Source organism: Pristiophorus japonicus, chromosome 3, assembly GCF_044704955.1.
Source record: "Pristiophorus japonicus isolate sPriJap1 chromosome 3, sPriJap1.hap1, whole genome shotgun sequence".
Taxonomy (NCBI): domain Eukaryota; kingdom Metazoa; phylum Chordata; class Chondrichthyes; family Pristiophoridae; genus Pristiophorus; species Pristiophorus japonicus.
This window is the reverse complement of record NC_091979.1, coordinates 47,768,568-47,784,002: the sequence shown is the minus strand read 5'-3', so window position 1 is coordinate 47,784,002 and position 15,435 is coordinate 47,768,568. Positions and strand designations below refer to the sequence as shown.

Genomic DNA, 15,435 nt, shown 5'->3' with positions numbered 1-15,435 from the left:
CTACAAGTCTGAGCAGGAAATAGTTTATATCTAATTTGCCGAGGATGGATGGACAGGTACAGGCCTTACAAGTATAATCCCTTCCTGCAAATAAATAAAGCAGTCAATCTGGTTCAGACTGATTCCATTTAAAGAGTGCAACGCAATATTGTCTTAAATTTAAATCCATTGAATCTGTTTGAAAAGCCCAGCAGATTTTCAGGCTTCCTTGGCTCAGATGGGCTCACTAAAATAAGGTGATGAGGGACAAGTAATCCTCAATTCAACTATATTTCAAGCTGTTGATGTGTCTTTGTGGAGTTAAATGTGCCCTGCAGTGCTGTCATCAATACAAGAGTAATACAAAGAAGTCAATTTACTGCAATACAGTACCATAATACTATAAATACCTTAAGACTCTCACTGGTGCTGTAGTAAGTCAGAGGATACTGCAGTCATTTGACAAGCCCTTTAACATGAGTTCACTTGTCTAAGTTTGGTCTTTGTATTTTTTGACCTTATTGTAAGATCCTGTGGAAAGAAAATGAAAGACCTTATTATTCTTGGAAATCTTCCTTGAAATCCATGGCTTTATGGACTGAGTTCTTTATGGCTGGTCCTCCCTAGATATAGATTCACAGTGCTCTTTAGCAAGCTGGCGTCTGCAGTCCTATACATGAGTTCGAGAGCTGAATATCACTGGTGTCACTTTGCCTGTTGAAACTGTACCTTCCTGGTGCTGGAGCAAACACTGCCTGTGAAATGGTTTGATGCAGCATTAGACCCGTTGGAACAAACCTCAAGCCATTTCTAGTCATTCTTAAGGGCTGCCAAAAGGAAAAACATTGAATGTAAATGATGGATCCCATCCAAAATACTCACCTACCTTTCTCTTCTAAATGTTTACTATGTTTGCTATGCATCTTTGTCATTTTCTGTTTTTTATTCTCCTCCTCTACAAGATGCACTGCAGCAACTCGCCAAGGCTTCTTCAACAACACCTCCCAAACCCGCGACCACTACCACCTCGAAGGATAAGGGCAGCACCAGCACCTCCAAGTTCCCCTCCAAGTCATACACCATCCTGACTTGGAAGTACATTGCTGCTCCTTCATCATCGCTGGATCAGAATCCTGAAACTCCCTCCCCAACAGCCCCAAAGATCAACTTCAGCACAACTTCAGATCTGTTCTCATACATACAAACGGATAGACAGACCAACACAAACAAGTACATTAAACTTTCACTAAAAATGAAGACCTTAAACTTCCCGGGAATCTGCTCCACTGGCACAATTGTGGCGGAGTGGAATCCTTATCTGTCCCAGCCCCAAACCAGGGACCCCACCCCACATCTGGTAGATGGGAGAAGGCTGAAGATTCGCACACGGGCTTTCCCCTGGAATTAAAAGGACCAGTGTAAATGGGGTAGAGTTCCAATATGAACAGATTGTGACGTAGACTCCTGGGTAGAAATGGGTCTTTCTGTTTCCTCCAACCCCAGGAATTTGAAGACCTGAGAGCTTTTGTTATTCATTCACGGGATGTGGGCGCTGCTGGAAAGGCCAGCATTTATTTCCCATCCCTAATTGCCCTTGAGAAGGTGGTGGTGAGCTACCTTCTTGAACAACTGCAGTCCGTGTGATCAAGGTACTCCCACAGTACTGTTAGGGAGGGAGTTCCAGGATTCTGACCCAGCGACGATGAAGGAACAGCGATGTACTTCCAAGTCAGGATGGTGTATGACTTGGAGGGGAACTTGGAGGTGCTGATGCTGCCCTTATCCTTCGAGGTGGTGGAGGTTGCGGGTTTGGGAGGTGTTGTTGTTGAAGCCTTGGTGAGTTGCTGCAGTGCATCTTGTAGATGCTACACACAACATTCTGTGCTTTTGTGTCCCCAAAAAGAATGAGAAGTCCAAATTCTATACTGTTGGACCTCTTTTGAATCTCAGAGGAGAAAGAATCCATATTTTTCACAGCGTAATGCTTAGTCAAAATCTCTAAGGACTTTGATATCTTAACTCCTGTGATGTTGCTCATAGTAAGTTGGATTGTCATGATGCTCAACAATAACAGGAACATCATACCAAGTAATGCACAATTATTATTATTCTATTGTGAGAGCGAACCTCTGTCTTAAAAAACTATGTAGGGCTAGATTTTCAGTGACTTTGTGACCGGGTTTTCGCCGTGATTTGACCCTCCGCGGCAAAAACCCGATTGGCGGGATCTTTGGGCACTGCTTTGCGGCGGCGCTTCCACGTACCGCCGGGGGAGAGGTGGACCGACGTGCAACGCCGTGGATTGCGATACCGTCGTATATTCGCCACTCTCCGCCATGCTTAGAATACCGACGGGGTCAAACCTGTTGGTGCAGCCCTGCCAGCAATGGTAAGTATGAAGACCTGCAAAAAAGGTGAGTTAAAGTTTTTATTTTTTGATTATTTTTCAGCGATTTAGTAGGTAAGGGTTTTGGAATGCTTTTTGCAATTTATGACCTCCCCTCCCAAGGCGCCTCTTGCAGCGCAACCAGCCTCGGACTAAAGTTGCCCGAAATTCACGGTTTGCGCCGCAAATCCTTGTGCACCGCCGACTTTACCGATGCAACTAACATAAAGGCCGAAAGTTAGGCTAAAAAACGGTAGTGCAGCGAAAACAGTAATTTTGACGTAAAACTACCGTTTTTGCCAAAAACCGCAAATCCAGCCCAATAAAGACTAACTCCTATAAATAAACATAAGTCAAGCTCAGTTATAGATCAGTTCTACAAGCTTTTAGTATTCTTAATACTGTTGACACTTTGAAGTGTAAAATCTGAGTGTGTTAGATATCCTTTTCTATAGACAGAGCAAACAGGTTTTTGACATTTAACTGCTCTGTGAAGTGACCTAGCAAGTTATATTCAGTTATATTAAACTGCTACCAACAGTTCAGGAAAGGCCCACCATCACCTTCTCGGGTAACTAGAAAATGGGCAATAAATGCTGGCCTTGCCAGAAATGCCCACATTCTGAGAATGAATGGGGAAAAAAAGTAAGGTTCATAGAGTTGGAGCCAGAAGCATTTTGGGAATGGCAAGAGTTGAACAGGATGATGTCAGTTTTGCAGACGTTGAACTATGGAAAATGTTATCTCATTCAGGAATTGATTTTGGACAAACATTTGGATAGTCGAACAGTGGCTCAAGACTCAGTGGTGTTGGTAGAGAGGTAGATTAACATATGCCATCAGTGTATACTTAGAAGCCTAATCAATCTTGACTGATGCACTTTACCTCATTCCTAATGCAAAGCTTTTATTCTATTTTATTATTTGTATTAATTGTAATACAGAGACTTTATACAAAAAGGCGTAAAATCAGATTGTGGACTAGGCTTTTATTTCAAATGCTGTTTTCTTTTCTGTTCTTAAAGAGTTAAATTATTATTTAAAGAATTTTGTAAACCTTCAGTGTACCATTTTTATTGGTACTGGAGGTAGTATATTTCTGATTGCTGCCCAAGTATTTATTTTCTTTTAAATTTCAGGAGTCGGTGGAATTTGCTACTCAGTATTAAAAACTGGGTGGTCACAGATTTGAAGCAAGAAGAAAAATAGCCTCCCTAACCCTTTAATCCAGTGAGCATAGTAAAGAGGCTGTTGTAAGATTAGCTGAATGCCAGCCACATCTCCTTATGATAACAGGATAGGTATGGCTCTTGCTTTCACTCAGTTAGGGTACTCATATGAAGTGCCTTTTTAATTTATGGTCTGTTTTTGGCATTGTGCCCTCAGCCTGTTTATTGGCAAGGTAAACCATCAGGACAAGATCACAATGCAATAGTTACTGTGCCTTGTAGTAAGAGCAGACTTTTCAACTCAGAATTATTTCTGCATGACCACTGAAAACAGTGTTTACACCAATCACACACCAAATATATAATTGAATTGTGAAATAATTTACCAGGGAAGGCCATCGAACTGGACAGTATAAGTCTGATTCATTTCTGAAGAGAAGAATTTGCAGGGTACGGTGAGAAGGGAGGTAGGTAGGGTTCATTTATCTAAGAGCAGCACGCTTGTTGGGTCTAGTGGCTTTTCCTCTGTTCCTCAGTGTTCATGCTCTCATTCTGTAAACTCCCAACATTATTCAATCAGTGGAAATTATGCACTGATGTGACTACTGGGCTGGGAATGTTCTCCAGTTTCACAGATAGGAAGGAATGCAGTACATAAGAAATAGGAGCGGGAATAGGCCTTTTGGCACCTCGAGCCTGCTCCGCCCTTTAATAAGATCATGGACTCAGCTCCACTTCCCTGCCCGCTCCTCATAACCCTTTATTCCCTTATCGCTCAAAAATCTGTATCTTTACCTTAAATATATTCAACGACCCAGCCTCCACAGCTCCCTGGGGCAGAGAATTCCATAGATTTACAACCCTCTGAGAGAAGAAATTCTTCCTCATCTCAGTTTTAAATGGGCGGCCCCTTATTCTGAGACTATGTCCCCTAGTTTTAGTTTCCCCTATGAGTGAAAATATTCTCTCTGCATCCACCCTGTCGAGCCCCCTCATTATCTTATATGTTTCGATAAGATCATTCTGTGAACTCCAATGAGTATAGGCCCAACCTACTTAATCTCCAGAATCAACCGAGTGAGCCTTCTCTGAACAGCCTCCAATGCTTCCTTAAATACAGAGACCAAAACTGTACGCAGTACTCTGGGTGTGGCCTCACCAATTCCCTGTACAGTTGTAGCAGGACTTCTCTGCTTTTATACTCTATCTCCCATGAAATGAAACATTTCATTTGCCTTCCTGATTACTTGCTGTACCTGCATATTAATCTTTTGTGTTTCATGCACAAGGACCCTCAGTCTCTCTGTATTGCAGCACTTTGCAATTTTTCTCCATTTAAATCATAATTTGCTTTTATATTTTTTCTGCCAAAGTGGATAATCTCACATTTTGCCACATTTTTTCCCACTCACTTAGCCTGTCTATATCCTTTTGCAGATTTTTTTTGTGTCCTCCTCACAATTTGCTCTCCCACCCATCTTTGTATCATCAGCAAACTTTGCTACATTACACTCGGTCCCTTCATCCAAGTCATTAATATAGATTGTAAATAGTTGAGGCCCCAGCACCGATCCCTGCGGCACCCCATTAGTTACTGTTTGTCAATCGCAAAATTATCCATTTATCCTGACTCTCTGTTTTCTGTTAGTTAGCCAATCCTCTATCCATGCTATTATATTACCCCCAACCCCATGAATTTTTATCTTGTGCAATAATCTTTTATGTAGCAGCTTATCGAACTCCTTCTGGAAATCCAAATACACCACATCTACTGGTTCTCCCTTATCCACCCTGCTCATTACATCCTCAAAGAACTCCAGCAAATTTGTCAAACATGATTTCCCCTTCATAAAACCATGCTGACTCTGCTTGATTGAATTATGCTTTTCCAAATGTCCTGCTACTGCTTCCTTAATAATGGACTCCAGCATTTTCCTAACGACAGATGTTAGGCTAACTGGTATATAGTTTCCTACTTTTTATCTGCTTCCTTTTTTAAATAGGGGCATTACATTTGCAGTTTCAAATCAGTGCATATTTAAGAACATAAGAGCAGAAAAAAATATGAGCAAGAGTAGGCCATTTGACCCCTCGAGCCTGCTCCGCCATTTAATAAGATCATGGTTGATCTGATCATGGTTGATACCAGGATCCTGTAGGAAACTGCCTTCATTTCTCTTAATTTTTCAAGCTCTGTTGTAAATCTGTCAAGTGAATATATTGTGTGTGGCATGATTTTTCTCAAAAGTACATGTGGCCTGGATAGTGTCCATTCATTCAGCTCGCAATAGCTCTTGATAAAGAAGAGTGTTTCAATAGTAAAAGCTCTAAATGATACAATTATCAGTAAGAATCTTGTTGAATGCTGATCTTCACGTGGAGCACTGAAACTTCAATCCCATTGATTCACTTACTGGCACCTCTTACATTAGAGTTTGGCTCCAGTTCTTTCCCTCCAGTAGATCCCAATAAATTATCTCATGATGAGGTCATATTTAATCCAGGATTCCTCCTCTCCTGCTCCCTTTGCAGCGATCACACCCTGTTTCTTCTGAACTACCATCCCTTCCATCACTATGAACCTATCCAGACACCATCTCTCCCTGCGCCCTCCCAACCCCATCATGACTCTACCCAACCTGCACACTCTCAGCCCTCACATGTCCTTTCCTGGCTTGCTTTTCCATCACACATCCCATGATGCTCCTCCAAGGCCTACCTACTGTCTTCTTCCTTCTTGCCACAAGCCTGCTTCACTGCTGTCTCTGCTGCTCCCTCAGTTGTAACTCTGCCTGATCCAGATTTTGGTAACCAGATGCTGGCAACTGTGTGTACTGAAAGGGACTGCAGAGATCAATGGTACTTTCAGAATTGACCGCAATGGTATTCTAGCCATATTGTCGTTGTTAAGGTGGGGGAAAGTACTGCGGTGAAGCTGCGCACTTAGCAATGAACTCTACAGGAAAGGTCCGTGTTCTTGCTCAACTGGAATAAACCTGGCCACCTTTACCCATGACTCACAAGCTGCCTTTGCATTATGCATGACTGAACACTAACTGGTAATTACATTTATTAGGGAATTGTGCAAATAAAGTATAGCAGCAGCAAAATGAATGTCTTCAGAAAATGTGTATGCAAAAATTTGTTTTTGGAATGCTGCAGTCTGGGGTGTGTGTGTGTGTGTGTGTGTGTGTGATCATAAGAAATAGGAGCAGGAGTAGGTCATTTAGACCCTCGAGCCTGCTCTGCCATTCAATAAGATCATGGCTGATCTGATCCTGGCCTCAACTCCACTTCCCTGCTCGCTCCCCATAACCCTTGACTCCCTCATCATTCAAAATTCTGTCTTTCTCCACCTTAAATATATTCAAAGACCCAGCCTCCCCAGCTCCACAAGCCTCTGAGAGAAGAAATTCCTCCTCATTTCTGTTTTAAATGGGTGACCCCTTATTCTGAAACTATGCCCTCTAGTTCTAGATTCCCCCATGAGGGGAAACATCCTCTCTGCATCTACCCTGTCAAGCCTCCTCAGAATCTTATATGTTTCAATAAGATGACCTCTCAGTCTTCTATATTCCAATGAGTATAGGCCCAACCTGCTCAACCTATTTTCATATGGCAACCCCTTCATCTCAAGAATCAACCGTCTCTGAACTGTCTCCAATGCAAGATAAAGTGCAACATCCTCGGCAACAACTGGGAGTCCCTGGCCAAAGATCGCCCTAAGTGGAGGAATAGCATCTGGAAGGGTGCTGAGCACCTCGAGTCTCGTCACAGAGAGCATGCAGAAAACAAGTGCAGGCAGCAGAAGGAGTATGCGGCAAAGCAGACTCCCCACCCACCCTTTCCTCCAACGACTGTCTGTCCCACCTGCGACCGAAACTGTAATTCCCGTATTGGACTGTTCAGTCACCTGAGAACTCAATTTTGTAGTGGAAGCAAGTCTTCCTCGATTTTGAGGGACTGCCTATGATGATGATCCTTAAATAAGGTGACCAAAGCTGTATGCAGTACGCCATGTGTGGTCTTGCCAACGCCCTGTACAGTTGGAGCAGGACTTCCCTACAGCTATACTCCATCCTCCCTGCAATAAAGGCCAACATTCCCTTTGCCTTCCTGATCACTTGCTGTACCTGCATGCTAACTTTTTGTGTTTCATGAACAAGAACCCCCAGATCCCTCTATACGGCAGCATTTTGTAGTCATTTAAATAATAATTTGCTTTATTATTTTTCCTACCAAAGTGGATAACTTCACATTTTCCCACATTATAGTCCATTTGTCAAATTTTGGCTCAGTACTCACTGAGCCTATCTATATCCCTTTGTAGATTCTTTGTACAAAATATAATATTCTTAATATAAATTGTATATTATGTGGGTGTCCCTTGTTGAAACTAAAAGTGACCCTCTCTGATCCGACTATGAAGGCTATATTAGCAGGACAGGATTATAAAATAGGCATTTGACGGTTTTGAATAAGATAATGAACTTGTCCTTTATATTGTGATTGAACATAAGAACATAAGAAATAGGAGCAGGAGTAGGCCATACGGCCCCTCGAGCCTGCTCTGCCATTCAATAAGATCATGGCTGATCTGATCATGGACTCAGCTCTATTTCCCTGCTCGCTCCCCATAACCCTTTATTCCCTTATCGCTCAAAAATCTATCTCTGTCTTAAATATATTCAATTTGTGGGGCAGAGAATTCCATAGATTTACAACCCTCTGAGAGAAGAAAGTCCTTCTCATCTCAGTTTTAAATGGGCGGCCCCTTATTCTGAGACTATGTCCCCTAGTTTTAGTTTCCCCTATGAGTGGAAATATCCTCTCTGCATCCACCTTGTCAAGCCCCCTCATTATCTTATATGTTTCGACAAGGTCACCTCTCATTCTTCTGAACTTCAATGAGTATAGGCCCAACCTACTCAACCTATCTTCATCAGTCAAGCCCCTCATCTCTGGAATCAACCTAGTGAACCTTCTCTGAACCTCCAATGCAAATATATCCTTCCTTAAATACGGAGACCAAAACTGTACGCAGTACTCTGGGTGTGGCCTCCCGAATACCCTGTACAGTTTGTAGCAGGATTTGTCTGCTTTTATACTCCATTCCCGTTGCCATAAAGGCCAACATTCCATTTGCCTTCCTGATTACTTGCTGTACCTGTATATTAACTTTTTGTGGGGTTTCATGCACAAGGACCCCCCAGGTCCCTCTGTACAGCAGCACTTTGCAATTTTTTTTCCATTTAAATTATAATTTGCTTTTATATTTTTTCTGCCAAAGTGGATAACCTCACATTTTGCCACATTATACTCCATCTGCCAAAGTATTGCCCACTCACTTAGCCTGTCTTTATCCCTTTGCAGATGATTTGTGTCCTCCTCACAATTTGCTTTCCCACCCATCTTTGTATCATCAGCAAACTTGGCTACATTACACTCAGTCCCTTCATCCAAGTCATTAATATAGATTGTTAATAGTTGAGGCCCCAGCACCGATCCCTGTGGCACCCCACTAGTTACTGTTTGCCAGCTGGAAAATGATCCATTTATGCCGACTCTTTGTACTTTGTTAGTTAGCCAATCCTCTATCCACAATACTATGGGCCCAAATTTCCGCCCTCTGTAAGAATGGCGCACCTCCATAAGGTGCGCCGATTTTCTGGAATAAAAAGGGCGCTGAAAATTTACCTTGTGATTCTCCGGTCTCTTCAGGACATCTTTGTGCTTGGCGTGGCGCAGCACAAGTGGTCGGGGGCGGAGCCAGGTCCCTGCGCTGAAAACAGTGCCAGGACCTTTGCACATGCGCACTAGAGTGTGCACGCATGTGCAGTAGCTCCAGGTCCCCGAGGCTGCGAGGGAGGGGCCTGATGCACATGGCCCCTAGTCCTGGCCGAATGGGCTCCCAGGGCGAAGATCCGACTCGGGCCTTCCTCCCTCCCTCCCGTTCAGCTCCCGCTACCCCTCCCCCATCCCCACCTTCGGCGGCCCAGCTTCTACGTCTTCTGCAGAGCCCATTCAGCCTCCCTCTCCTCCCCTCCCTCTCCCTCTCCCTCTCCCCCCCCTCTCCCTCTCTCTCCCCTCCTCCCTCTCCCTCCCCCCTCCCCCATCTCTTCCCCCCACTGTCAGAAACACAGAGAGACACAGAGAGAGAGAGAGAGACACTGGGGGGGGGGGGGCCCTGTCCACCCAGCACACTGTTGGAGGGCTCCCAGTGCTGCAGTCGGTGAGTAGAAACATAATTTTTTATTTATTGATTGAATTTTTATTATTTTTTTTATTTTTGATTGATTTGTTGATTTATTTATCATTTATTATTGATGATGGCTCTTTATTTGTAAAAGTGAAGTGTTTAATGTTTGTAAACCCCCCTTCTCTGCGCCCCTGCCCCCCCCCCCCCCCCGCTCCCCCATCTCTCGTTCCCTACGCCTGATTTATAAGTGTAGGCAAGATTTTTCTGAGCGTACAAAAATCTACACTTAGTCCATTTTAAGTTAGTTTGGAGTAAGTTTTTGCTGCCTAAAATTGTAAAATAGGTGTAAGTGGCTGGACACGCCCCCTTTTGAAAAAAAAACTCTGTTCTAAAATGAAACTATTCTAACTCAGAACTGGAGCAAACTAAATGCCGAGTATTGCAATTTCTAAGATGCTCCATTCTAAACTAGTGGCTCCAAAAAAATAGGAGCAACTCAGGCTGAAACTTGAGCCCAATATTATCCCCAACCCTGTGAACTTTTATCCTGTGTAGTAACTTTTTATGTGGCACGTGATCGAATGCCTTTTGGAAAACCAAATACTCCACATCCACTGGTTCTCCCTTATCCATGCTGCGTGTTACATTCTCAATGAAGGCAAGCAAATTTGTCAAACATGATTTCCCTTTCACAAAACCATGCTGACTCTGCTTGATTAAATGATGCTTTTCCAAAAGCATGTCTGCTTTTAATAGGATGGAAGAAAGAAAAGACAGACTTGCATTTATATAGCGCCTCTCACGACCACTGGATGTCTCAAAGCACTTATCAACATAGAAACATAGAAAATACATGCAGAAGTAGGCCATTCGGCACTTCGAGCCTGCACCACCATTCAATAAGATCATGGCTGATCCTTCACCTCGGTATCCCTTCCCTGCTTTCTCTCCATACCACTTGATCCCTTTAGCCATAAGGGCCATATCCAACTCCGTCTTGAATATATCTAACGAACTGGCATCAACAACTCTCTGCAGAAGAGAATTCCACAGGTTAACAACTCTTTGAGTGAAGAAGTTTCTCCTCATCTCGGTCCGAAATGGCTTACCACTTATCCTTAGACTGTGACCCCTGGTTCTGGACTCCCCCAACATCAGGAACATTCTTCCTGCATCTAACCTGTCCAGTCCCGTCAGAATTTTATATGTTTCTATGAGATCCCCTCTCATTCTTCTAAATTCCAGTGAATATAGGCCCAGTCGATCCAGTCTCTCCTCATGTGTCAGTCCTGCCATCCCGGGAATCAGTCTGGTGAACTTTCACTGTACTTCCTCAGATTAGGAGACCAAAACTGAACACAATATTCCAGGTGAGGCCTCACCAAGGCCTTGTATAGCTGCAGCAAGACCTCCCTGCTCCCATACTCAAATCACTAGCTACGAAGTCCAACATGCCATTTGCCGCCTTCACTGCCTGCTGCACCTGCATGCCAACTTTCAATGACTGATGTACCATGACACCCAGGTCTCGTTGCACCTCCCCTTTTCCTAATCTGCCACCATTCAGATAATATTCTGCCTTCATGTTTTTGCCACCAAAGTGGATAACCTCACATTATACTGCATCTGTCATGCATTTGCCCACTCAACTAACCTATCCAAGTCAACCTGCAGCCTCTTAGCATCCTCCCCACAGCTCACACCACCACCCAGCTTAGTGTCATCTGCAAACTTGGAGATATTACACTCAATTCCTTCATCAAAATCATTGATGTATATTGTAAATAGCTGGGGTTCCAGCACTAAGCCCTGCGGCCCCCACTAGTCACTGCCTGCCATTCTGAAAAGGACCCATTTATCCCGACTCTCTGCTTCCTGTCTGCCAACCAGTTCTCTATCCACGTCAGTATATTACCCCCAATACCATGTGCTTTAATTTTGCACACCAATCTCTTGTGTGGGACCTTGTCAAAAGCCTTTTGAAAATCCAAATACACCACATCCACTGGTTCTCCCTTGTCCACTCTACTAGTTACATCCTCAAAAAATTCTCGAAGATTTGTCAAGCATGATTTCCCTTTCATAAATCCATGCTGACTTGGACCAATCCTGTCACTGCTTTCCAAATGTGCTGCTATTTCATTTTCCCACTACTGATGTCAGGCTAACCAGTCTATAATTCTCCGTTTACTCTCTTCCTCCTTTCTTAAAAAGTGTTGTTACATTCGCTACCCTCCAGTCCATAGGAACTGATCCAGAGTCAACAGACTGTTGGAAAATTATCACCAATGCATCCACTATTTCTAGGGCCACTTCCTTAAATACTGTGGGATGCAGACTATCAGGCCCTGGGGATTTATCGCCCTTCAATCCCATCAATTTCCCTAACACAATTTCCTGACTAATAAGGATTTCCTTCAGTTCCTCCTTCTCACTAAACCCTCGGTCACTAATGAAGTACTTTTGGATTTAAGGCAGAGTCTCGGTTGAGGAGATCTTCGAAGTGCTCCTTCCAGCAGATCCTGACTGTCTCGGTGTCCTTGATGAGTATCTCCCCATTCTTGGCCAGCAGTCGGGTGGGGTCATAGAAACATAGAAACATAGAAAATAGGTGCAGGAGTAGGCCATTCGGCCCTTCTAGCCTGCACCGCCATTCAATGAGTTCATGGCTGAACATTCAACTTCAGTACCCCATTCCTGCTTTCTCGCCATACCCCTTGATCCCCCTAGCAGTAAGGACCTCATCTAACTCCTTTTTGAATATATTTAGTGAATTGGCCTCAACAACTTTCTGTGGTAGAGAATTCCACAGGTTCACCACTCTCTGGGTGAAGAAGTTCCTCCGCATCTCGGTCCTAAATGGCTTACCCCTTATCCTTAGACTGTGACCCCTGGTTCTGGACTTCCCCAACATTGGGAACATTCTTCCTGCATCTAACCTGTCTAACCCCGTCAGAATTTTATATGTTTCTATGAGGTCCCCTCTCATTCTTCTGAACTCCAGTGAATACAAGCCCAGTTGATCCAGTCTTTCTTGATAGGTCAGTCCCGCCATCCCGGGAATCAGTCTGGTGAACCTTCGCTGCACTCCCTCAATAGCAAGAATGTCCTTCCTCAGGTTAGGAGACCAAAACTGTACACAATACTCCAGGTGTGGCCTCACCAATGCCCTGTACAACTGTAGCAACACCTCCCTGCCCATGTACTCAAATCCCCTTGCTATGAAGGCCAACATGCCATTTGCTTTCTTAACCGCCTGCTGCACCTGCATGCCAACCTTCAATGACTGATGTACCATGACACCCAGGTCTCTTTGCACCTCCCCTTTTCCTAATCTGTCACCATTCAGATAATAGTCTGTCTCTCTGTTTTTACCACCAAAGTGGATAACCTCACATTTATCCACATTATACTTCATCTGCCATGCATTTGCCCACTCACCTAACCTATCCAAGTCGCTCTGCAGCCTCACAGCATCCTCCTCGCAGCTCACACTGCCACCCAACTTAGTGTCATCCGCAAATTTGGAGATACTACATTTAATCCCCTCATCTAAATCATTAATGTACAGTGTAAACAGCTGGGGCCCCAGCACAGAACCTTGCGGTACCCCACTAGTCACTGCCTGCCATTCTGAAAAGTACCCATTTACTCCTACTCTTTGCTTCCTGTCTGACAACCAGTTCTCAATCCATGTCCTGGGTGCTTGAGCCGTAGATGGACTGAAATGTGGTGAAGAATCCTCGCACATCATGGCTGTTGGCCAGCTGCTGTATCTGCTGTGTTTTCTCCATCTACCATCTGTTCTTTAAATCGCGGGTTTTTTGTTGGCCTTAAGCCGTCTGTAATGCTGCTCCCGAGTTGGATTGTTTTTTAGGCTCAGAAATGCCCTGCGCTTGCGATCTATTAGCTTTTGGATCTCCTGGTTATTCTCATCAAACTAGTCCTGGTGTTTCCTGGTTGAGTGACCGAGCGTCTCTTTGCAGATACTGGTTATGGAGGCCTGGAGGGCAGACCAAGCGCTGTGGGCATTCTGCGTCTCGGGGTCATCAAGGCACTCCAGGTTAGCAGTGAGCCGCTGACTGTATAGAGCTCTCTTAGCTTAGTTCTCTGACCTCATCTCTCTCATCTGGAAGGAGGAGTGCATGCCGTGAGATCTCAGAGATGCAGTAAGCGTGATCATCTTTAAAAAAGGGAACAAGTCCTACTGCGGCAACTACAGAGGTTCCCTGTTATCAACCACTAGGAAAGTCGTCGCTAGAATCCTCCTCAACCGTCTTCTCCCTGTGGCTGAGGAGCTCCTCCCGGAGTCACAATGTGGATTTCGTCCCCTACGGGGTACAACGGACATGATTTTTACGGCGCGAAAGCTGCAAGAAAAATGCAAGGAGCAGCACCAACCCTTGTACATGGCCTTCTTTGACCTTACAAAGGCCTTTGACACCGTCAACTGTGAGGGTCTAAGGAGCGTCCTCCTCCGTTTCGGCTGCCCCCAAAAGTTTGTCACCATCTTCCGCCTGCTCCACAACGACATGCAAGCCATGATCCTTACCAACCGATTCATTACAGACGCAATCCATGTCCGGACCGGGATCAAACAGGGCTGCGTCATTGCTCCAACCCTCTTCTCAATCTTTCTCGCCGCCATGCTCCACCTCACACCCAACAAGCTCCCCGCTGGAGTGGAACTAAACTACAGAACCAGTGGGAACCTGTTCAACCTTCGTTGTCTCCATGCCAGATCCAAGACCACCCCAACCTCTGTCGTCGAGCTACAGTACGCGGATGACGCCTGCGTCTGTGCACATTCAAAGGCTGAACTCCAGGACATAGTCAACATCTTTACTGAGGCGTATGAAAGCACGGGCCTTACACTAAATATCCGTAAGACAAAGGTCCTCCACCAGCCTGGGCCCGCTGCATAGCACTGCCCCCCAAGTCGCCAAGATCCATGGCGAGGCCCTGGACAACATGGACCATTTCCCATACCTTGGGAGCCTCTTATCAACAAGGGCAGACATTGACGATGAGATTCAACACCGCCTCCAGTGCGCCAGTGCAGCCTTCGGCCGCCTGAGGAAAAAAGTGTTCGAAGATCAGGACCTCAAACCTGCCACCAAGCTCATGGTCTACAGGACTGTAGTGATATCTGCCTTCCTCTATGGCTCAGAGACATGGACCATATACAGTAGACACCACAAATCGCTGGAGAAATACCAGCAACGATGTCTCCGCAAGATCCCCTAGAAATCCCCTAGGAGGACAGACACACCAACATTAGCGTCCTCGACCAGGCCAACATCCCCAGCATCGAAGCACTGACCACACTTGGATCAGCTCCGTTGGACAGGCCACATTGTTCGCATGCCTGACACGAGACTCCCAAAGCAAACGCTCTACTCGGAACTTCTTCACGGCAAACGAGCCAAAGGTGGGCAGAGGCAATGTTTCAAGGGCACCCTCAAAGCCTCCTGATAAAATGCAACATCCTCACCGATACCTGGGAGTCCCTGGCTAAAGACTGCCATAAGTGGAGGAAGTGCATCCGGGTGCTGAGCACCTCGAGTCTCGTCGCCAAGAGCATGCAGAAACCAAGTGCAGGCAGTGGAAAGAGTGTGCGGCAAACCAGTCCCACCCACCCCTTCCCTCAACGACTCTCTGTCCCACCTGTGATAGGGACTGTGGTTCTCGTATTGGACTGT

At 45.0% G+C, this 15,435-nt stretch overlaps 1 protein-coding gene across 1 annotated transcript in view; it reads left to right on the top strand.

Annotated features, from left to right (window-relative positions):
• The window catches only part of lypd6 (LY6/PLAUR domain containing 6), a 404,421-nt gene that overhangs the window by 221,815 nt on the left and 167,171 nt on the right, over window positions 1-15,435 (top strand). The window lies entirely within an intron of this gene.